This window comes from Myodes glareolus, chromosome 3 (genome assembly GCF_982192425.1).
Source record: "Myodes glareolus chromosome 3, mMyoGla1.1, whole genome shotgun sequence".
In the NCBI taxonomy this organism is placed as follows: Eukaryota; Metazoa; Chordata; class Mammalia; order Rodentia; family Cricetidae; genus Myodes; species Myodes glareolus.
In genome coordinates, this window is record NC_142028.1 from 18432647 (window position 1) to 18455948 (window position 23302).

At 44.4% G+C, this 23302-nt stretch overlaps 1 long non-coding RNA gene across 1 annotated transcript; it reads left to right on the forward strand.

Annotated features, from left to right (window-relative positions):
• The first annotated feature begins 1639 nt into the window (after nt 1-1639).
• On the forward strand, nt 1640-20892 carry LOC125399114 (uncharacterized). The gene is made up of 4 exons (XR_007231612.3): nt 1640-2650; nt 4550-4652; nt 5113-5181; nt 17945-20892. It is a non-coding gene; the product is annotated as an uncharacterized LOC125399114 (long non-coding RNA).
• The last annotated feature ends 2410 nt before the right edge of the window (nt 20893-23302 follow it).

Here is a 23302-nt window from a genome sequence, read left to right on the forward strand (position 1 = left end):
GAGTGGGCAGGAAGGAGGCTTTGGGGGTAGAGACGGTTGAGGGATGGTGGAAACCTAAGCCAGGCAGAAGCAGTGAGAACGACAGAGGACAGGAGAGCCAGGATCGGTCAGGAAGGCAGTATTGAGGCAGGGGTGGAGACCAGTGTGCAGCTCTCTCTGCTTTCTTGGGTAGCTGGGGGCTGGAAATGCTGGTCTGAGGTTACAGGGAGGGAAACCATGAGCTTCAGCCTTTGAGGCCTAGGAGAGATGCAGTGGGAAGTCTTTCCTTCTCGGTTCTGACTTTGTTTCAAATTTCCTGCTAGCTACTGACTCAGAGATGACTTCTAGGTGAGGGCCAGGATGAGTGAGGGCAGTGGTGAGCTTCACCCTCCTCGAGGATGCTTATACCGTATCTCAGGCTCTTCACTCTGGCCCAGCTGGTCTCTACTATACCCGTGGCCACAGTCTTGACACAGAAATGCCCATGCGTCTTTGCGCACTACTGTGTCTGTGAATGTGGCTAACTCGTTTCAGTTTTCCTGGGGATCGCTTTGTTCTAAAGACAAACCGTGGTTAATCAACACAATCCTCATCATTTCCTGGCAAACCAGAGTTGTTAATCACCTGGCAAGAGTGCTCAATGCTTGGTATCCACAGAACATTCTAGAGACCTGAGATTGTTGATCTCCATTGTTAGCTTGATTGAGAAACGTCCAGGCGATGTTTGCCCGAAGTGTGCCTCGGGCTAGCCTGAAAGTGTTTCCAAAGAGGCTTAATGATGGAGAAAAGACATCCCCGAATGTGGACAGTACTCTCCTATAGGTTAGCTGCAGATGGAATTACAGATGGCCGGCTAGCACAGGCGTTCTTTCCCCCGCTTCCTCTGCAGTGCTTGGGCAGTTCCACCATGCCGTCCTATGGTGGGTGCCTGCCCACCACTGTGGACTGAAACCTCAGAAACCATGAGCCAAAGAAATCCCCTCTATCCCTAGTAAGGTGTGTTCTCCTAGCAACAAGGAAATGACTAGCTCCTTGGAAGAAACACAATTGTATCAAAGCACAGTTCCTAAGTTGATGTGCAACTGAGAAGTGTTTGGGAACTTCTCAGCAGAAGGAAGGAGCCCACGATGGACTCCTTTGGTCCCAGGAAGGTCACCCCAGGGCAGTGGGGCATAACAGCAGTGGCCTCGGCAGTGTGGTAGCTGCAGCGGTTCCACCACCTCTTCTGAAGTTGAGCCAGGATCCCCCGCTTCACACTGAGTGAGAAGGAAATGAATGAAGAATACGCAGTCTGGGCTCTCCAGCCCTCAGACCACAGCTAGTCCTAAACAGAAGTTCCCGGGGAACACAACCCGCCCCCCTTCCTGTCACTGCAGGGCACGCTACAGGAAGCTAAGGACATTGTTTCAGGAAAGGCTGCTTTTTCTCTTCAAAAAACCACAGAACACTGAAACCAAGTGATTGTGAGCATTCGGACAGCGAGTCAGATGGAGGAGGCGCGTGGGTGGTTCGTGTTCCCGCACCTTGGGCTTCCCCTACACAGACCCCTCCACCCACTCATTGTGAGGGAGAGGTGCACGATTGTTAGGGCGCACCTCGCCTTGCCTCCTGTAGTAAGCACAAGAAGGCCTTTGGCCAATCTAGTCCTAAGTGTCTCTCTACAGCCAGATGTAGCAACCCCCTCACGGCTCTCCTCCAAAGGTTACATGGTTCCCACAGGGTGCAAGAAAGAGTTATTGAAAAACAGCAGGTCTTTTTTTTTTTTTTCCTTAACTTCAGCACTTCTGGTAAATCTCTGATCCAGCATCTAGTGGTTAACCACTGATACAGGAAGTGACATTTAACGTTTTTATCACTCAGCCAGAAATGGAAGAACAAGGCGAGTCTGTGTTTAGGGAAGATGGATGGCTGCCCACCACCTTCGCCTTAAAGACACATCACCTCTTTTTGCGCTTGCGGGACCGATGGTCAGTGGGTTTCCCTCCAGCCTGCTCACTTCCCTGTTGGGGTGAAGCCCAAGTGTCAAGAGGATGTCCACAGCCTTGCTGCTCGGGGTGGAAACCCAACCTTGCTGGCTGTTGATAGGGGCAAAGCGGATAGTGCCTGGTTCCCCTTTCTCAGGAGCCGTTGCATGCGGGGACAGGCAGGAAGGAAACGAGTCGGGATGCCTGTGTCCCAGGCACATCAGACCACAGACTCAGCCTGGGGTGCCCGAGTGCACAAGGCCACCTGGCCAGCTGAGACTTGGAATAAAATCCTGTTGGCCATGGCAAGTAGGGCAGTCACCTGAGGCCTTGTCAACACCTGCGCCCTCCGCTGTCCTCATTCCTGGCTCCCCCTCGTTCCCCCACAACCCCCTGCCAGGTGCTCTTAAAGCAAATGCTGGACACTGCAAGCCACGGTGGGGGAGGGGAGGGTCAGTGCATTCTGTTTCACTATGTCATTTTCACCATTCTATTTTTTGTTGCATATTAGGAAGGAGGGGTTTTCAGTGTAACTTCCAGGTAGATCCCCGGTAACAAGAATGGCAGTGGTGACAATAAACACCCGGAGTTCCTCAGTCTCAGTGTCTGAGTTTACCATCTTTCCCTGCCCAGCCTCTGGAGCTGGTAGGTACCTGAGCCAGGATGCTACACCAGTTGAGCCTGAAGTACCAAGTCCTGCTCTGGAGGTAAGAAACGCAACTTCAGGCATCACCTCCTGTCTTGCCCCACACATGGGCTGCTCGTGGGGCGGGGGGCTAAAGATCCTGAGAAGCTTATGTGGGAACCCTATGGGAGGGTGTGGGTACATCAGACACTGCACTTGGCAAAGACCCCTGTCCTCATCAGCACTCCTCAGGGTGCTGGATTCTCTGAGAAATTCCCCCTTCTTCTGGCAGGGAAAGCAAAACAAAAGAAAAGGCATTGGGTTGCAAAACTGCCTTTTTTCTTCTTGCCCTCTGTATGAGACCACATGGATTCTTGGCCCTGTCAACACTAGGAGGCAGTGATGCCACGGGCCTGCTCTGTCACTGAAGTGGGCAGATGTCACAGGGTCAGCAAGTCCTGAGGCCATGAGGCCGGCTGTTCCTGTGAGCCCATTGTCACCTGTTGATTTCCGCTCTACCTTGTTCTGGGGAAAGTTTGGGGTGATGAGCTACTCAAGGTCTCTTGGGGTCTCAGTTTGTCTATCCACACACTTGCTTTGAAGAGCTCATGAGAACTAAAGATCTCTGCAAAGAAAATGTGTCCTTCTGAATTTGCACTTTTCTCTATAGTGGTATACTATTTGTATTTTAATAAATAAATCTTGTCTGAAAACGAGAAAAGCAAAGCAGCCAAGCCACTAGAGAAGTTTTACATCTACCATGCCTGGGCAGTCTCAAACTAAACAGACTAAATCTCTCTCTCCTCCCATTTTATATTCCCTCTAGTGCTGGGATTAAAGGCATAGGACTCCCTAGTACTGGGATTAAAGGTGTGAGGCACCACCACCTGGATTTGTTTCTGTATTGGTCTTATGTAGCCCAGGGTGGCCGTGAACTCACAAAGATCCATCTGCCTGTCTCCCAGATCCTGGGATTAAAGGTGTGTGTCACCGTTATCTGACCTCTAGTGGCTTTAGCTTTGTCTCTGGTCTTCAGGCAAGATTTATTTAATAAAATACAAGTACTATACCACTATATCTCTCCATGAGGGATGACTTCAAAGTGATCTGAAAGGTCAGAATTGCACTTGGCTGTCGCATGCCCTGGACTGTATGCACAGTGGTTGAAGAGTCAAGAATAAGATTCTGGGCTTCCTCAGCTGCTTCTCAGGCCCGTGTTGTCTCCACACCCTCGCTACAGAGATTTTACCTGACAGACCAAAGTGAAACAAGCAACAAAGCAAACTGAGTTGTTTCCTGTGACAAAAGACGCAAAACCACTCTGCACCGAATCTGCAGTCTTCTCAAAGGTTCCCATGCCTGTCTGCCCAGTGCTAGGAACTTGGAAAACATTCATGCCTGGGTCCACCTTAGAAACCAGCACTAGCATTTGCATGTGTGTATGTGTGTGTGTTCACTTGTGTGTATGTGCATGTATGCCTGTGTGTGTATGTGTATGTGTGTGTACCTACACCTGAGTATGTGTGTGTATGCATGTGTGTGTGTGTACGCTTGTGTGTGTGTGTGTGTGTGTGTGTGTACGCATGTGTGTGTGTGTGTGTGCAGAGGCCAGAGGAGACATTTTTACATTATCCCTTGCAACAGGCTCTCCCACTGAACCTGGGGCTCACCATATTCAGCTAGGCTGATGTCCAGTGGACCCAGTGATACATCTGTCTCCCTCACTTGCAGTGTTAGGCTTGCTGCAGCCATGCCCAACTCTTGTGGGTGCCAAGGATCAGATCTTGGGACCTCGAGCTTGTGCAGCGAAAGTGCTCTTCCCCACTGAGTCACCACCCCAGCATTTCACAAGGGCCTTAAACACTTCAGTGCACAGTGTGTAGAGAACTTCCTATTTAAACAAAGAGACAGAGAAGTTAAAAAAAAAAACAGAGTACACCACCATGTAGAAAATTATATGCTCTGATTTTTGTAATTACAGGTTGCTATGGAAGCACAGAGGTAGAGCCACTTAGCCCAGCCCAGGAGGAGCTGGTAGAGGAGGAAACATCTCAGATGAGATTCCAAGATCAGGAATTAACCAGGTAAACCAGCGTTGAAGGAGCTGAGGTAAAGGAGTGAAATTAGAAAGGATGTGAGACCGGGTGGGTAGGAATGAGGCCTTGCTTTGCTGTTTCCTGAACTGTGAGAGCAGCCGTGACCCATCTGTGAGAAGCAGGGAGTATGGTGAGGGAAAGGACAGGTTTGTCCCTGGCAGCGGTGGCTACCGATGCTGAACCTCCGGACTTGGTCACACGGGAGACTCTCTGTGGAACTAAACAGGCTTGCTTATGGGAGGTTCACACAAGTCCTAGAAGCTGTTTCGACCTAAGAGCTTCTGCAGGCAGCTCATGGTGTGTGGAGTCTGTCTAAGCATCCCGTGGGCAGCACAGTCCTCCTGGGAGCAATGCGGGGTGGTGGTGGTGGGGAGCAATGGATGCCTCAGGACAATGGTGAGGGTGGGTGCTGCATTCTTTGCAACTTGCCAGCCTGTTCTGATTCCAGGGCTGCTTCCCACTCAAGAAGCTCATTTCCTCAGCTCAGCCCACCCGGACCAAGCCCAGAATCCCAGAGGTAAATTGATAGAAAATTGCCACTCACTGTGATCTGTTACTGCATCCCATTTTCTCATTTAAATAAAGCCCTATCTATCTATACTCATGTAAGAAACCCTTAAGTCAGACTCCTAAATTAATAATAATAATCAATGTCTCTCTCCTCTTTGTTAATTTCCCCTTCTCCTTCTTCCTTCTTCCTCTTCCCCCTTTCCTCATCCTCTTCTTCTTTCTCTCTTTCCCTCACCCTCCTATCATGAACAAGAGCCTCTTGATTATAGCCTAGTGGGATCTGAACTCATGACTTTCTTGCCTTCGCATTCTGAGTGTCGTGTGCCATCTTACCCAGATTCCCTTACGTTCTTATTAATAAACTTAGATTCTGGTGGAGTCCTTATAGATACCCGTGGACATCATCCGCTCCTAGGGACTTCCCCCATCTGGAGGGCCACTCATTTTCCTAATCATATACAGTTATGTGTCTCCACTCTCACAATCCGCTGAGGCTGACGTCAGATGCTGTCCTCGTCACCCCTCACTGCTTCTGTCTTCTCATATTCCTCTGTCGTTACTGGGTTGCCTCTTGGAGGTTTCTTTTCCTGCCTTCCTTAGCATAGTGTTGTTCCACAAAGATTTGAAGAAATTGTGCAAAGCTGTCAAATTTGGATTCTATTACTTTACTCTTGTTCATTTATTTATGACTTTCTGCGGTAGGGGGATTCGATCTGGAGCCTCACAAGTGCTCTACCTTTGATCCCCAGTCTTCATCTAAACTATTGGGGCTGTGTGATGGATTGTTTGCTGGATTTAGAATCACTGAGGAGAGGAATGTCTGGGTATGTCTATGAGCATCTTTATGGGTTGATTTAAAGTAAGGGAGAAGACAGCTCTGAGTGTGGGCAGTGCCACCCCATAGGTGAGGTCCTGCACCAAAGTGGGCATCAGCACCCATGAGTCCTTTGAACCTAGGATACTCTTTCTTAATTGACCTTTGTTAGGTATCTTGTCATTGCATAGGTAAAATAATTAATACAGGCTGCTTAGTGTTAAATATAACAGCATAGGAGAAAATATGTTGTAAACCATAAATAAATAAATGTTAAATAATGGCTGCAGTACACTTGTTTGAATGGCATGTAGAAACCAATGTTGGAGTGTAATGAAATTCTATCTCTAAACTCTCCTAGAAGCCCAGCATCTACTGCTGATCCTTCATAATTTATATTCTAAATACATGAACTACTGGGAGTTCATCTGGGATATGTGCAAATTAGTATTTGCCTCCAGGCTTCTTTTGTTATTTGTAAAATAGATATTTTCCTGTATACCAAATAAACTCTCCCTGCCCCACCCCTCCCGTCATTTCTCTTTGGAATTTTTCCATTGAACACATTCACGTTGAGTACCTCATTATAGTCTTTCCTTCCTTTGTCTCTCCCTCCTTCCTTCCCTCCCTCCCTCCCTCCCTTCTTTCCTTTCTCATCGTGTATTTATTGCGTTCTACTGTGTGATAGCTAGTCATCAAACAGTGGGCAAAATAGAGGGTTCATACCCTCACGAGTGTAGCCCAAGATTAAGTATGGCACTATGGAGCGAAACACATTAAAGTGGTCATATAAATAATAGCATCATGAGTAATAATGAAATATTAGTTGTATGGAGTGAGGTACCAGCTCAGAAGTTCATTGTGCAACAGGGATCTGACCAAGGTTGGAGGTCTGTGGTACGTGGGTGGTAGGATGACTTCCTTGAGGAGATACTGTCTTTGCACAGATGACAAAAAAGGGTTAATTGGATGGGGGATGGGTGATGAGGGGGTTCGGAAAGAGGACAGATGTCATGGGAGTTTGGGCGATGGATTTGTGACACCCACAGAAACCAGTGGGCTTCAATGGCAGAGGGAATTGGTAGATACCGAGGCTAGGGCTAATATATGTGAGCTATGGAGTGTATGTTAAAGATCTTTTCATTTTAGCTGAAATATTTTATTTAAAATATTCCATTTTATTTTATGTGTGTAAGTGTCTTGCCTACATGTATGTATGTGCACTGTATGTATGTACAATGCCTAGGATGGCCAGAAGTGGATGTTGGATCTCCTGGGATTAGAAGACAATTTGCACTGCCATGTGCATGCTAGGAATTGAACTTGGGACCTCTGGAAGAACTGCCAGTGTTCTTAGCTGCTAAGTTATTTCTCCAACCCCATGCTGAAAATATTATAATCAAAATGCAGAATGATATCAGATTTGTATGAGGTGAGTTAATAAAACCAAGGACCCATCCACGCTATCCTTCATCACCGAGAGAGCTTGACCTGTTAAGAGATTAATAAACTAGTGTGATTGTTACATTCGTTTATGAAGTGCCTGAACTTCTGAGAAAGTAGAAGGATATTGTTCTGTGTGAGAAGTCAAAGAAAGTTTCAAGAAAGCAACATTTGTGCTAGGCATTAGAAAGTGGTGTGGGAGCTGAGGGCGAAATTCTGGCCCTGCACTTGCCTAGCATGCCGGAGTCCTGAGTTGGGTCCCCAGCACCATGGATACCCAGTGCACACACATGCACCTTGACATAGGTCGGGGCTGCTCATAAGAGGTATAGAGAGAGAGAGAGAGTGCACATGTTGGAAAGGAAGCATTCCTTATCTGCTATAGAGCCACAAGCTAGCATCACACACTGCACGGATATTACATGCTCTGGCAGTCACTAGCTGTAGTTAGCAATATTCTTCCGTGCATGTGATAGCCTCGTCCTTTCTAGAAGACCCAAGTTGAGATGTGATCAATGATGGTAAGCAGATTTCTCCAGGCAGAAGATTTCATGCTTCTGCATGTTTTGACACATCCTCTCCTGCTTTTGGCCACTGACAATGTTCAAGGAGTAGACACCTCATCAGACTGTGACATAGGAGCACGGTGGTACCAGAGGTATCTGTGAAGGACAGGGCTGATGAGCAGGAAACCATGCTTTGTTCTAAGTCGCTGAGATCTGGAGCCGTTTGTTACAATGGTTCGATTCAGTTTGTCATGACTGCTGCAGGATCTGCTGACATCTACAAAGTGTGTGAGGTTTTACATCACATAGAGGCTGACTCCTTAGCCTGCGGCACCTGTGTGGGGGTTGGTAGAAGACGTGGAGTTTCCTGAGTTGGAGACATAGGACTTTGTGCTCATGGTAAGGCAAGCAGCCCGAGTTTCCTCATTGCATCGATGCCTTGGCCCTCAAAAGCCTGTTATGCAGAGCGGCCGTGACGGGTGCTCACCCAGTGAGTTTCTGTCATGACTGAGAAACTTCATGTTTAGGAAACCCCAGATGTTTACAATGGCTGGCACATAAGTCTGCCCAACTGTTTCCTAAACCCGAAAGCAAACAGGTCTTCCCTCCTGATCTGGAGAAAGGCATTCTTTTTATTTTCCAAAGTTGTTCACCATGCAAATACCCTTGAAGGGCGAGCTGGAGCAGCATCTGTCGGTGGAACGGCTCCCCAACAGCGTCTGTGGGTGGCGGCGGGGGTAACGAGTGGTAGGAGCTCTTCTGAGCAAAATTAGGGGGAATTTTGTTGAAGATTGGAACTTTACCCAGTGGGCATCAAGGAACCCTCAGTGGTTCTAAAATGGGTGCTATGTGGTCGATGGGATGGATGGGGGGCAGTAAATTAAGGCTAAAGACACAGGTTTTGGAGATTTGTTGTTTTTGTTTCTGTTTGAGACAGGGTCTCTGTGTAGTTCTAGCTGCCCTGTAGTTTGCTATGTAGACAAGGCTGGGTTAAACCTGCCTCTGCCTCCTGAGTGCTGGATTTAAAGGATTGCACCCCTACACTGGGCTAAGTTTGGTTGTTTTTTTTTAACAGATTGAAGGGAGTTGAAGCTCCCAGACTCAGCGTGTACATAGATAAATTTTATAACCTTTAAAGTCTAGTCCAAAATATATCATAGTAGAAACTTTTTGATAAAGAACTTGTGTTAGTCATTTTCCTTGTTGTTGCCAATAGGAACAGCTTGAGTAGGCAAGGAGTTGTTTAGACTTGTGGTTTCAGAACAGACCCCGGTCCATCCTGGAGGAAAGGCCTAGCGGTGAGAGCCCAAGGCAGCTGATTACATTGTGTCCACAGCCCAGTGGCAGATCTGAAAACCAGCATTCCGCTGCTCGCTCTCCCCCTTTTCGTTCAGTCCGGGATCCTAGCCCAAGGAGGCTGTACAACATTTAGGGTGGGTCTTCGCTCTTTAGTAAACTCTTTTTGAAACTCTCTTATAGACATATCCAGAAGTGTGTCCCTCCTAGGTCACTCTAAATCCAGTCAAAAGAGAAGACCCATCACAGAAATCAAACGTCGATGTACAAGAAATAAAAGAGGAGGAGTCATACTTTGCTTGAATTCTCCACGAGAGACCTGGAGCCTTCCCTCTCGCCCATTCCAGGAGAGATTCAGGGAACCCTCTGTGGAGTCCCTGCAGTCTAGAAAACACACAAAGATCTCATTTTCCTTGTCCAACTTAGGACAGAAGGAATTGCTCTCTCAACATTTGTTTTGCTTGCTTTTGGTTTTTGAGACTGGATTTCTCTGTATAGTCCTGACTGTCCTGGAACTCACTCTGTAGTCCAGGCTGGCCTTGGACTCAGACATCTGCCTGCCTCTCTCCAGAAGGCTGGGATTAAAGGTGCATAGTACCACTGCTCGGCTTCTCTCAATATTTTGATTTGATCGTTTGGCAGCTTCTTTCACTTGACACAGGATGCAAACCACGGCCATCTCTGTGTTCCCTAAATTCAAGGTAACACCTGCCATGATGCCGCGAGTGTCTGGGGAATTTAATTGAATTGATATGGAAAATACATCAATGAGTAACTATAGAATTACTCATCTTGGAAATCTTTTCCTTTTAAACTTGGTTAAATATAAAAGATAGTCCCTGCGACCTAACCATGGGAAAATAAGGACCAAGGATGAAGCAAACAACAACAACAAAACAAAGAACAACAGTATTCTGTGGAAATTCGATGGAAATTTAGTTTGTCTATGGACCAATAAATGTTTATATAACATGAATAATAAAAACTCAGAGACAGATATTGGAGTTGAACCTGAAGATTGGAAAGCTGCTGTCTCCTCCCATGTTATATTCCTCTCTTGTGCTGGGATTAAAGGCTTGCACCACCACTGCCTGGCATCTATGGCTAACTAGTGTGGCCGCTGGGATTACAGGCGTGTGCAACCACTGCCTGGCCTGTATGGCTGACTAGTGTGACTGCTTTGCACTGATCTTCAGACAATTTTTATTTATTAAAATACAAATGAAATATCACTACATTTTAATCCAAGAAACAAAAGGCCTTTTGTTAGGTAGGGGACCTTTCCAAATAAATAGCATCCTTGAAATTAGTGTGTGCTGTTAGTGAAGTTAGTGTCAGAATTTCTCAAGTGTGTGAGCCTTGCCAGCCTGCTGTGGTTTTGCCAGGTGAGGATGGACAGCCCTGTATTCCTCTGCTGACTTACGCCGTGCCAGTGGAGTATTTGTGTTTGAAAGAAAAACAAAACAAAACAAAACAACGAAAACCACAATAGTTCAAAAGAACTTCATGAACTAGGTTTGATCCAGCTGCTGTCTTTAGCAAGTTCAGGGGGAGTTCATGGAGGATCTAGTGAAGACAATAGCTCTGCAGTCTCAGCGTGCCCTGAATTTTCATGGGACTTCAGACTCAGTAGTGAGTGAACACTAGTGATTTTCACGGAGGAAAACCACCTATGATCCCTCGTCATCCTTCTCTGGGTATGTCCTAGCCTCTGTCTTAAGACCACGTGAGACTGGGTCTTGATGGCTTGTTGAACTGAAATTTGACAAGTCAGGGGACCTCTTTAAGTAAAATAATGCAAAATTAGGTGTGAATGTTCAGAATGAGAACAGAAATAGCGCAATGAATATTTATTACCTATTAAAAACATATTATTCTTTGTTTTTGCTCCATACTCAAGTTCCTGTCTTATTTTTTGAGCTGATTGCATTTATGCCCTCATTTTCTTGACATTTTATGAATTTTATTATATTGTCATTGATGGAATATTTTATGTTAATTCAGCAATCAAATATATTATTTGTATGTGCATGCATGTGCATGTACACATGTGTATAGAGGCCAGAGGCCTACATTGGATATCTTCATCAATCTCTTTCACTTTACTTTTTTTTCTCAACTCTTTTTTTTTTTTTTTTTTTTTTTTTTTTTTTGGTTTTTCGAGACAGGGTTTCTCTGTGTAGCTTTGGGGCCTATCCTGGAACTCGCTCTGTAGATCAGGCTGGCCTCGAACTCACAGAGATCCATCTGTCTCTGCCTCCCAAGTGCTGTGTTTAAAGGTGTGCCCGGCTCCAATTTACTTTTAAGACAGGTTTCCCACTGAACCTGGAGCTCATGAATTTGGCTAGGTGAGCTGAGCAGTTAGCTTCAGAAATCCACCTGCCTCCATCTCCCCAGATGTGGGATTTTAAGTGTGTGCTGTCACAGCTGGCTTTCAAATGTGGGTGCTGGGGATCTAAATTAAGGTCCTCATGCTTACATGAGAACCATTTTTTCTCCCCTCTTCCTAATGTACTCTCAAGACTTATTTCTCAAGCGGAGTATCAAATAATCTTGGAATTTCTAGGAATTTATTACTTATCAACCCTTCTGTTTTCTTTCTATATGACTTTAGCTTCTTAAGTTTTGTTCTTTGAATTCATTCATTAAAAGAATCTCCCACCCCTGCCCTCGTGTGTCTCTGTGTGTGTCTGTGTGTGTATGTGTGTGTGTGTGCACACATGTGCTATGGCCTGTGTGTGGAGGTCAAAGGACAACTTCTGACAGTTCATTTTCTTTCACATGGGTTCCGAAATCAAACTTGGGTCTCCAGGCTTGAGCTACAAGCTCCTTTATCTTAAATTTATTCTTTAACTGATATACAAAAACAAAACTGTAGGACTGGAGAGGTGGCTCAGCTGTTAAAAGCACTTTCCTAAGGACCTCAGTTCAGTTCCCAGCACCCTCTACGTGGCTCACAACCATCCTTAACTTCAGTTCCAGGGGATCTGACACCTTCTTAGACATGTTCTTACTTTCTCATACTCACCCCAAAATATGCATGGTTAAAAGTTAACACTAAATCAAACACGCACACACACACACACACACACACACACACACACACACACACACACACTACAATATTCATTAGTTTTACATTTTGATACCTGTATACATGCATAATATATAAATTATGTTATACCTGTTCCCTCAGGAACACCATTTCTGTGATGAACATTGTCCAACTCTTCTCTTCTAGTGATGGAAGTGTACAGTCCAGTGCTGTTATTACGCTGTCCTCACAGTTCAGTGTTTTCTGTTGCTATAGTCACCCTACTGTCTGATAGCACACCTTGCTACTAACTGGGGCTTAATTACAATGTCAGTGCCTTAACCTGACTTAGCGACCCACTGGTCGGCCTTCCTCCACTGGGTGTGTTTCTCCCTTTTCTCTCTTGAGACAGAGTCTTGCTGTGTAACCTGGCTGTTCTAGACCTCGACTGCCTCGGCGTCCTGGGATTAGAGCTGTGCACCATGCTTGCTTGCCTGGTTGTGCTTTCATCCAATAGCAGTTTTGGGGTGATTCAGTCTTTTATCTAGGTTGGCTAATGAAAAAGTCATCTTTTAGCTTCACAGTCTGTGCATGACGCTGGAAGGAAACACTCCTTCTTGTCAGACTGGGCAAGCCCCTGTCAAGTCTTCTGTGTATCCAAGCTGGAAGATTTCAGGGCACTGGCAATTTTTCTGTGAATTTCTATTTTAATTATTCCTTGAATTAATGTCATTCATGTCCTCATTTTCATGGTATTTTACGAATTTTATGTTCTCTTCATTGATGTCGCTATTCAGTGTCAGGTCAGCAAGAAATTGAATCTCTTATAATGTATCTTATTAATTGTACTATCAAATAATCCAACAACCTATCATTGTACCTAATTGAACAATATCCCTTTTCTCTCCCTTGATGAATTACTAATTGCCTTTGACATAATAACATTATTATTTTTTGTGGGGGGGGGGAGCAATTTGCTTTGCCTGTGTTTCTAGGGACCGACCTGGGGCATTCATTGCAAATGCTAATGAACTCTGCCACTGAGTTCTGGGCTTCTTGGTGTTAGGGTGCCTGAACACGGAGAGATCTGGTGCTTAATAAAAGGAATCCCACACTAGCTCAGAACTAAGAAATATACAGATATTTATTAATAGATAAAACTTACAAATCAGGATTCTCTGCGTGAATGATGGATAAAGATAAGATCCAAACAAACTGAACCAGCAAAACTAGGGTCCAGGGGGAAAGGCAGAGAGGAAGAGAGCAGGACGCGCTTCTGCATCCAGGTAAATAGTCTATGAGGTCACACCCCAGTAGGCGGGTAGTTGTCAGCTATACACCTTTCTGCAACAGATGTCTATTGATTTTATTACACCTTTTTATTGTTTTTAGTGTGCATTTCATCAATGTGATTTTTGTATTTTTGATTTTTTTTTGAGATGACCCTTGCTGTGTATCTTAGGCTGGCCTTGAATTGGTAATCCTGCAGCCTCAGCTTCCTGGATGCTGAGATTTCAGGTATGCACTCCCTCTCCTAGCTCATGGCTCTTTAATAGTTAAAATGTAAAATTTTACTCAGATGGCTATAATTCCTCATTTGTCTTATCAAGACATGCTAACACCTCTTTGGATGTTGGAGGGAGCTAGGAAACAGCTGGATGAAGACCTTAATTTAGCCCATGCTTTGAACCAGAGAAACCTTGTCAGTGTTGAGGTGTGGTGGGCAGATCAAGCAAGGACAGGTGGGGTCAGATGAATGTTGTAGACCGCAGATAGATGACGGCAATCACTTGGGCTGGAATTGCTACAATCTCATTAAATTGACCCAAGGGGATAGAGTGACGGATGAGAAACCAAGAGGAAGTTGACCAGACCTGAGTAGGCTCAAGGTGGAGTCTCCTTAGAAACAGTGATCAACACTGTCATCTTTCCTTTGTGGCTTTTGGCATTTCTATCAAAAGCTAGATGAGTGTAGCTGTATGGGTTTACTTCTGGTCCCTGTCTTCTAGGCCATGGGTAAATATGTCTGTTTTCCTTCTTGTACCACACTATCTTTGCACCTATGGCTCTACAGCAAAGTTTGAGGTCAGGAATTGTGATACCTTGGTATTGATGTTTTGCTTGGGGTTTCTATTTGGGGTCTTTATGTAGATTCTACTATAGAGATATTTGCACACCCACGTTTGTTGCTGCATTATTCACAATAGCTAAGAATGGAACTAACCCAGAGGCCCACTAAGAGATGATTTAAAACAATGGTATGTATTCGCAATGAAATATTGTTCAGGTATAAAGAAGTGAATCATGGCATTTACAGAAGAGTGGATGGGCCCAGAAAATATTATGCTAAGTAACTCAGACAAACACTGTGAATCTTTTTTTTATATATATAGATCAAATATATATCTTGGTCACAAATATATATGTGTGTGTGTGTGTGTGTAGTTGTGAAACTAGAAAAGAGACCATCTGTGGTTCCTATTTGCCTGTGGTTAGGTCTCAGTGGCTGTTTATTGTCCATCTGCCATTTCGTGTTTTGAAAACTTCCTGTTCAGTTCATTAGCCCATTTATTGATTGGGTTGCTTGAATTTCTTGTTGTTTGGTTTTCTGAATTCTTCACATAGTCCAGATGCTGACCCTCTATCAGATATACAGCTAGCAAAAACTTTGACCCCGCTCTCTAGTCTGTCCCTCTACTCCATTGTTCCCTTTGCTCTGCGGAAGCTTTCGAGTTTCCTGAGCTCTCATTTTTCATTGCTATCTGTTAATTAAGCTGTTGATTTTGTTGTTGTACCTGAAATAGCAAAAGTCCTGGTCACAGCATACAGGAAGTACATAAGGTGCAAAAGGTTCTTAAACCTGTATTTAATGTGGTATTCCTTATGGTTTGGGGCCTCTTGGGATGTTCTCCCCCAGGATCACAGGGTAGTCATGGGACTCACATTGTACCAGTCTGGAAGACTATCCTGCTCAGGCGTGAATGTACAATGAGAGCTTTTCTATCTTTTATTCGCACCCTTCAATAATTCTGTATTTTTAAATTGGCTCATGTAGAGTGGCCAAGTTAATTAAAACTGACAGGGAGATTAGGGAGGATAAACCCTTGAACAATAGCATGCCATTGTCACTATGGGGTCCATAAGGAGTCTCTCCACAACTGGGGAAAACAAGCCTTCCCCCAATCTCCAAGGGTGGAGCCATGTGTCATGATTACTATTAGTTAGAATAAAATTAAAATGACAACAACACATTGGCTTCTCAACAGGCTAGAAGTCTGCTACAGAAGACCTAAGGAGACTGCCAAGAGCCCCTCCCCGGGTGAGAATGTAATAGCACAGTGCTAGGAGTTGAAAACGAAGAAAGCGAGCAAGGAACAGCCCTCTTCGACCTGCGGTGTTTGTCATTTCAACTCTTAGCCAGGATTCTCTATTGCATGTGATAAAAACAATCCTTCCCCAAATAGCTTAGGCAGAAGGAATTTAATATGTATGAGATAGCCCTGGCAGGAGGGGCCATTTGTCTCAAGGCTGTCACCATTAACCTCCTTCTATCTACCTGTCCATGATGACTTGGTCCTGGTTCTGTGCTCATAGCTTCTCCCTGGTCATGGTGATTGCATAGCTCCAGGCTGATAGAACATTATTTCCAGACTAGATTAACATTTAAGCAAAAGGAGATCCACCCTCACTAGTATGGAGTGTGGGCAAACATCCTCTAATCCATTAAGAAAGTCCATGGAACAAAGGTATAGGACAGCTTGGTCACTGTGACGGCTCTTCTTGCTGTCCTTCAATGTTGACATGCCTGGAAAGAAAGGACCTCAGTTAAAGAATTGCCTTTATCAGAACTGCAGCCATGTCTGCAAAGATATTTTCTTGATTGCTATTGATTTAGAAAGGTCCAGCCCACTGTGGGCAGTGTTATCGCTGGGTAGATGGGCCTGGGCTATATAAAAAAGGTAGCTGGACTTGAGCCAGAAAGCAAGCTGGTGAGCAGCCTTCCTCTGTGGTCTCTGTTTCAGTTCCTGCCTCTGGGTTCCTGCCTTGGGTTTGTGCCTTGGCTGCCCTTGATGATGGACTGTAGCCTGTAAGGCAAATGAACCCTTTCCTCCCCGAGTTGCTTTTGGGCAAGATGTTTATCACAGCAACAGAAAGCAAACTAGAACACTCACCATCTTCTCATTTTGTATTGTTTCTATCTGAGACAGGGTCCCAGGTATCCGGGGCTGAATAGCCTCAGATGACCTTGGTTTCTGATCCCCTTCTCTCTTCCTCCTGAGGGCTGGGATCACAGGTATAGATACACTTTTATGCCCTCTACACCACTAATGAGAGTGAAACTCGGGGCACATGCATGGTAGGTGAATACTCTACCAACTGAGCGTTCTCTGTGTTCTTGGGCTGGAACGCTTGTCTCCTCTTGCCTTTGGAGATTGGAGTTTTTAGTCCCTAAGACTTCTCAGTCTGGAATTTACATAAGCAACCTCCTCTCTTTGGCCTCAGATTGAATTACACCACTGGCTCTTCTGGTTCTCCAGCTTTCAGACAGCAGATGGTGGGATGTGTCAGCTTCGTAATTGCATGAGCCAATGCCCATGATCAATCTCTGTCTTTCATGCACACACACATGCACACACACACACTCATGCACACACACACACACACACACTATTGTTAGATGATATCTTCTACCATATTATCACACAGCAAGAAAGGTCTCACGGTTGTGGTCTCCTTACCTGGGACTCTCAACTTCCAGAATCACGAGCCAAATTAACTTCTTTGCTCAGAACTTGGTCTGTGTGTGCTATTCCTTTATACCATCAGAAAACTAAGACACCATTCTATAGTGGCATTTCGATTGTATTTTAATAAATAAAGACTGCCTGAAGATCTGAGAGTAAAACAGCCCCACTGGTCAGCCTTACAGACCAGGTTATGGTAACACACACTTTTAATCCCAGACTAGCTGCCATAGAAACCAGGCGGTGCATGCTTTTAATCCCAGTGTAGCATGCCTTTAATCCCAGTCCTAGAGAGGAATATAAGACAGGAGGAGATAGCTCTCAGACTCATTCTGAGGTTTTCTGGAGGCAGCATCTCCATTTTCCGACTGAGATCAAAGTAAGAGTCAGTGGCTGGCTGCTCTGCTTTTCAGGTCTTCAGGACCCCGATTCCTTTCTCTGAGCATTTTTTTAGTAGTGCTTCACCATTCCTGCAGATCTTTCTGGTTCCTCTCACTCTAATTCCATTCTCTTTGTTTACCTAAGCTACTACTCTAGCTCGGTTGGACCAAACAACTGTAGAAATGATAGAAACGGAAAGCCGCACTGTCTCCTGGCTTTCCCCGAGATGCCCGCAGCTGCCACACGCCTCTGCCAGGGCAGCCTGTTTGTGAGAGTGGCCTCACAGCTGTCACAGCAAGAGGAAACTTGGCTATTAGGACCCAATTGAGAGATAATTAATCAAGAGGAGCTCTGGCTGAAGCCTGCCCAGTACTCATGTGAAAAAAAGTCTTCAATAGTTGTTAAAACTCTTCCAGAACTATGACACCCTGCAGGCGAATAAAGAGTTATATTCATTCCTTTCCCAGGAATAGGAGGCAAAAAACACTTTTTTTCCTGATTTTTAGAAATTACCAAATTAAATGGCCTAAAGTTTTCTTATTATCCCACAGAAGTGTGAACACGGCAAGGCTCCTGGTTGATGGTCGTCAGCAGATGTATGTGGCTCCCGTGCCTTCGTCAGGGACTGGAAGGGAAGAGAAGATTGAGAGGTCTGCTAGTTTGGGGGTGGGCACATGTTAAAACTGGGACATCTGATGAGCCATCAGGTGTCCACAAGGAGGCAAGGATCCTTTGAATGCTACATGCTGCTGTGCTCCTGAGAGTCCAGGGTGTCCCTGAACCTTTATGCCTCCTCATGCATGCTTCAACAGCACTTGTACACTAATGATCAAACTCCAAACATAGTCAAATGTGATGATGGACACTCATAATCCCAGCATTGGGGAGGCTGACATTATTTAAAATAATGGTATGGCGTGATTTAGACAGTCATGCTCTGTCTGGATAAGCGAGGGAGGAGTTCAGCATGTTGTAACACTCTTAAAGAAATGAAAATGTAAAAATATTTATTTATCAAAAACTCAGGTTATTTGAAGTAATTCATTGGCCATAAATTATCTGAGCAAAGGATGAAGTCATTCAGTCCCCCAGAAGACCACACTTGAAGTCTGCTGATCCAGAGAGAAAAGAACACACAGGGGAAATCCAATACTCTTTTCTGACTTCAAGAACGCCTGCCCTCACATAACATTAAAAACAATAAAAAAATCTCGAAAATTAGCAAAATATATGAAAGAGGAAGGGAAAAAAATCAAGCATCTGTCTTAGTTAGGTTTCTATTGCTGTAAAGAGACACCATGACCATGGCAACTCTTAGAAGGAAAACATTTAACTGAGGGGTCTCGCCTACAGTTTCAGAGGTTCAGTCCATTATCATCGTGGCGGAGAGCATGGCACATGCAGGCAGACGTGGTGCTGGAGGGACAGCTGAGAGTCCTACATCTTACAAGCAACAGGAAGTCAACTGAAAGTCACACTGAGGGAAGCTTGAGCAAAAGAGACCTCGAAGCCTGCACCCACAGTGATACACTCCCCCCAACAAGGCCACACCTTCTAATAGTGACAATCCTGGGGAGGGGAGGGCATTTTTTCAAACCAATGCAGCCTTTTTTTTTCATTATTTCCATCTCTCTGTTCTTGTCTCTTCAGGGGACTGGTGATAATCATGCATTTTGTCTCGTTGTACCTTTCCCCAAGTTATCTAGAGCATTTTATTTGATTTATGAAAACAAAATTGGGATCACACTAAAGGTGTGGTGTAAATGAGAATACCCCACATTGACCCAGGTAGCTGAGGGTCCGTAGGCCTGCTCCACTTCCAACTGACCCTTCTGCTTCTTGTTTGCAGCTGAAGATGTGATCTCTGGCTCTCTGCTCCTGCTGTCAGCATCCCTGTCATGATGGACTCTTATGCCCTGGAAACATAGTTCAAAAAAAAAAAATCATCCTTTTTCCTTGTGTTCAGTGGTTCTCAACCCTCTTAATGCTGCTAGCCTTTAATACAGTTCTTCATGTTGTGGTGATCCCCAACCATAAAATGATTTTTGTTGCTACTTCACAACTGTAATTTTGCTACTGTTAAGAATCATAATGTAAATAACTGATATGTGACCTCTAAGCGGTCATGACCCACAGGTTCAGAACCGCTGCTTCTGTTAATTTTGTTTTGGGTTGTGGTATTTTACCACAGCAGAAAAGTAGCCAGTACGCTATGCATCAGTCTTTGCAACTTGTTTTCTGACGTAATGAGTTGCTATGAATATGCCTTTAGATAAAATAGGTGTTTACTCTTTTGAATAGCTTCATAAGGCCATATGATATAGATATTCTCAAATTTACTTAATCTTTACATGGGCAGTTTTTGGACATCTTCAGGTTTTTAGCCACTAAAATTAATAAATCTTATAAGCTGTCACTCAAAACCAGAACATCTGTTTCTAGAGGACAAATTCCTGGGGTTGGTCACTAAGACAAAGTTGTGGTGACTCTGGTCAGCCCAGTTTTCAAAACAGAGTTTAGCAATTCCTGTTCTGTTTAGCAACGCCTATCCCTGTGAACACTGGGGAGTGCTGGCTTCTCATCCTTTCCAGAGCAACAGGTTGTTTGCTCAGTTAGTTTTGTCTTGTTTTGCTTTGAGTATGTCTCACCACACAGCCCAGGATGGCCTTGAACTCATATCCTTGTGTCATACCCTTCCAAATACTGAGACTTCAGGCATAGGCTACCACACCATTCAAAATAGGTATGTATTATACATTCTTAGGTAGAGTCTCACTGTGTAGCCCAAGCTGGCCTGGGACTTACTATGTAGACTAGGTTTTAGTCTCTAACTTGTAGAGATCTGTCTGCCTCTGCCCTCCAAGGGCTGGCTTAAAGTCATATGCTAACACACCTGGCCCAGATTTTTAGTTAGAAAAAAATGTCTTTTTTTTTGCCAATATGAGGGGGGTGAGAAAAATACTCCTTTGAATCTGCCTTGGGATTTTTTTCACATGCTAATAGGTCATTTGAATTTCTCTCAAATGATTTGCTTTTTCTGTTGGATTGAGTGGGATTATCAGTCATTGTGTATTATGAATGTATTTCCCAGTTATCATCTGCATTTTCCTTTATCACTCTCTCTCATAAAAAGATATTTAAAATTACTCAAGTAATATTGCTTTCAACTGAAATTTGTGAAATATAATAAACACAAAGAAGAAAATAAAAACCACTCATGGCCATACCATTTGTGGTGGTTTGAAAGAAAATGACCCCCCCAAAGGGAATGGCACTATTAGGACATGTGGCCTTGTTGGAGTAGGCAGCTCTGTTGAAGGAAGTGTGTCACTGTGGAGGCGGGCTTTGAGAGCTCATTTATGCTCAAGCCTTGTCCAGTGAGACAGACCACTTCCTGTTGCCTGCACAAGACATAGAACTCTCAGCTGCCTCTCCAGCACCGCGTCTGCCTACACACTGCCATGTCTCCCCATGACAATTATGGACTGAACCTCTGAGCTGTAAGCAAGCACAAATTAAATGCTTTTCTTTATAAGAGTCACTGTGGTCATAGTGTCTCTTCACAGCAATAAAAACCCTAACTGAGATACCACTCCTAGACAAACACCCATATGTGAAGTTTTTATACTGGGGGATCTTCATCTCCTGCCTTCCACACATACTTCATTCTTTGTTTTAAAACATTCCCACTGGAGGACAGAACTCTGAAATACTGATGAGAAAATAAAGGGAAACTTGAAGGTGGATTCTCTTTATAGAGTCATAAGGCTTTTCAAAAGATACAACAGATGGAGGAACTGTAGGTAGTGCTTACTGGTCAGGAGGGAGCTTCTAGTTCATATTGCAATGATTCTAAAAGGCCATTTCCCCCTCATATTCACTTCTGGAATGAGAAAGCCCCCTGCCTCGGATTGAACCCAGGCTCTGGCTGAGGTGCATCTCTTAGGAAGTTTCTTACAAGTCATGGTGTCTCATAAGCACTGTTGATCAGACAGCAATCATGTTGTGCTCTGTGTTATTCACACTTAAGTGAACTCCTGCCAAGACTTCTCTGTATCTACACCTCACTTGGGCTATGCTCACTGTTGGTAATACAAGTACTAGATTTAGCTGTGCTTTGAAATGTCTTCTGAAAGGTCAAACTGTGTTGATTTTATTTGAAATCAGGAGGCAGAAGCAGGTGGATCTCTATGAGTTCAAGGCTAACCTCCTGTCAATACCAAGTTCCAGACCAGCAGAGAAGAAAGAAGGAATCTGCCATTGACGGGGCTAAGAGAAGGTAATCAAATTTTAACATACATTCAGCCATGTAGGAGCCAACACGACAGATGAGGATGTTCAGAGTCAGTGGGTATCTAAGCAAGGTCCCCTCAGGCCTTCACTGAGGCCTGAGACTGCTTAGGGAAAGCTGGAGGCAAAGCAAGAGACTGAAGAGAAATCCACACCCTGCTCTGCCTCCTGCCCAGCAAGACTCTTCCAAGTGATATGCATTAGTATGGTATTTCTACCATGACACAAGTGTATGTCCTAGAATTCATGGGTTGTCCTGCTCTCTCTGAGACTGGGGTTTGAGTCATTAGGTAATTTTGAAATTAACCATTCTATCTCAACTCTTTAATAAGGGAGAAGATAGTGATTTCCTCTTCTTTGTTGGCATATTCTTTTCTATTTTTAGATATTTTGCTAATAGAAAGTCAGCTCTCAGAAACTCTTTCCAGTGAAATTACTGTTTGGGTCACACCTCAGGCTTTGCAATAGTTTAGACACAGTAACAATTTATTTACCAGCCTGGATGTGGCCCATGTCTTTAATCCCAGCACTCAGGAGGCAGAGGCAGGTGGATCTCTACGACTTCATGGCAGCCAGGTGTTCCTAGCAGTTCCAGACCAGCCAAAGCTATAAAGCAAGACCTTGTCTTGAAAACAAACAAGAAACAATTCAATTCCTATTTTATTTAGATAAAAAAAAGTCTTAGTTAAGGATACTCCTCCATGGTACTGACCTTAAATCTGTCCACCTTGTTGTGTGACCTTGGGTTTGTGCTCCTGTGTAGGGAATTTACATCCCATGGAAGAGGATAGAAGAGGTATAGAGTGTCTGGTAAAGGATGAGGATGGGTGTGCCAATTATGTCTTAAGGAAGATTCTAAAAGTCTGCTCAAATGCCTGTACTCACTCGATCCACAATAATTTCTCCATATGGCTACAGGAGAGCACAGCTATTCCTGTAGATAGGCAGCTACACGTCAGTTCAAAGTTGAGGGTTCTGCTGCCATAGAGGAAAGAGAAAATATATTTAGGAGACATTTTGAATTCTTGCTCACCACTTGGCTTTTTGGTCACAAACATTACAGATTTCCAGTTTAGTCTTTGACCTTTGGAACCATTATGGGAAGAGAAAACTTAATGTATCTTTAATCTTGCATTCCAATAACTGCTCCCTTTTCTCATTAGGCAGATGGGTCTGTAGAGCCAGGGCCGTGATATGCTCAGACAAAGAAGAAACTAAAAACCGTTCCTGGGGCTGGGGAAATGGCTCAGTTGTTTAAGTGCTTGCTGTAGAAGCACGGGGCCCGAGTTTAGATGCTCAGCACCCATGTGAAAACAGGCATGAGGCATTCCTGCAGCCCTAGCTCTGAGGAACAGACACAGGCTTGCTGGCCCTCCAGTCTCACTAATTAGTGAGTTCCAGCTTTTTAAGAGATAAGGCATTGAACGACCAAGAAGACATTTTAAATTGACTTCTGACCTCCACATGTGCCTGCCTGTGCATAAGCACATATACACAAATGTGCACTCATGTAACACACAGACAGACAGACAGACAGACAGACAGACAGACAGACACACACACACACACCATGTCACTAAGGAGCAGTGGATAAAAACGGAGAATAACTCATCTAAAAG